We start from the raw sequence: 1,919 nt of genomic DNA on the forward strand, positions 1-1,919 counted from the left end.
GGAAGGGCACGGGATTGATTTAGTATTTTTATTGAAGCAGTATATTGATACTAGTTGTATCTTTGCCATTCTTGTAGATATTAATTCTTTAGCGCTTTTATTATCTTTATATTCATGTTCATTCTCGCTTCATGAGGGCTAACACTTACTACAATGTTGCTAATGAACAAGGAATTGTCAAGATATCTACGCTAAGAATTTACTCGAATTTACTCTCGCTTTTACACGAATCTCCTGTTTGCTGCACTTTATTAAATCACGTATGTCTATTTTTATAGGAGGTCCCGTTGCATATACCTCCTTCTGTACCCTAGCCGTGTACTGAACCTTCTGTTTGCAATAAAATCTTTGACTAAAGGCTTGACTTGCCCCGAACACTAAATTTAGAGGATATCAGTCAGTGTGGAAATAGTTTCCAACATAAAAGTGTTTAAAATGAATGAGCATGTGGCTGAGACGATAAAAAAATATGTACGACAAATTGCTAGTCAGTTGTGAGTTGGCTACCTGAAACGTTTCATTTCGTGGCGGTATGACATACGTTGGTTTAGCTGGCCAGTGAGCGTAACGGATTGGACATACGACTTCGAACTTGCGGGCTCCCGCGAATCCTCCATTCCTCCTCTCCTGTTGAGGCGTCCATTGTTAGGTCACGGTCACTCGATCTCCCAACTTGATCTCCACCAAAGGGGGGAAGGGGAGTTCGAGTGGCCTTCGTTAGGCTCTGAGCTGCACAAGTCGTTTGGCTGAGAGTGAACATATAACGTGGCTGCAAGGTTTTCTGCAGATGGTTTATTAAAAGTGAAGCTGCTTATCGAACCGTAATTTTTCGGGTCCGCAGTTAAAAATACCAACACTTTGCCGACAGCGCTCACGTGAGCGCGGGCCTCGCGACGACCGCCCGGCTGCTAACGAAACCAAGAAAATGCCTAGCGCTCGTGTGTGCGTGCCTCGCGACAACCGTCCAGCGTCCCCCGCGCACGTTTGTCAAGCCAATCATACCCACATAAAGAGCTTGGCCAAGATTGGAGAACAACAACAACAACAAAAAAAAATACTCCAGCATTCATCATAATAGCGGCAACACGTTCATCATATAATAGCGGCAATACCGGCAGGTGGTGCCCTATGATTATCACTTCCAAAAAAATGAAAAAATCTCACACTTACAGCAACAATGTTGGAGTAAAGGTCGTTGCGGCAGCAAAGAAGCAAATCGGCTACAATCGTGGACTTAATTCTTCGTGAAGGTTGCGCACAGCTTCGTACCTTCAACTCTTACGCGTTGGTGTGAGCCTCCTTCATTTTTTGGGGTGCTTCAGGGTCCACGATGCTGATGCTAATTGTATCGTGGCTTCCATATCCCACCGAAAGGGGAAATAGCAACGCGAACAATATTATGCGGGTTGCTTAGAACTTTCCAATCCAAGAATGTGAGGGCGAAAGCCTGGTTGGACCTTCTGTTCACGTGCTATTAAACTTTCTCTTTGCGGCCACGCCCGTCACCACTTGACAAGCCCCCCGTACAGTATACCTTTCGAAGCTTCTTCCGCTCACCTGCCATCGCCAGTGGCATCCTGTTCACCGCCGTCGGCACCGGCGTATACCCTCCTCTGCCCCGGCTGTTTCCCTTTCCCTACACGCGATGCGTCGCCCTTTCTCAGAGCCTAGCTACACCGACCCTGGTCAAGCACGGCTGTTTCCCTTGCCAACGCGCTATCGCCGGCTCGCGCCTCGCGCTCCCCGGTTTTGCGAGCAATTTTGTGTATACCTCACAACGATTTTTTGCACAACTCACGTGTTTCGCGAAACGTAGAGAGAACTGGGGCTTTCGCTTTGAGAGGAAACTAGCAATATCGCTGCTCCAGGCCCATGCTCGTATAACTCACAAAATGGCATACCCACTTTGGGGAATTGGC

Source organism: Haemaphysalis longicornis, unplaced genomic scaffold (assembly GCF_048455015.1).
Source record: "Haemaphysalis longicornis isolate Haplotype H1 unplaced genomic scaffold, Haemaphysalis longicornis Haplotype H1 scaffold_12, whole genome shotgun sequence".
Lineage (NCBI taxonomy): Eukaryota > Metazoa > Arthropoda > Arachnida > Ixodida > Ixodidae > Haemaphysalis > Haemaphysalis longicornis.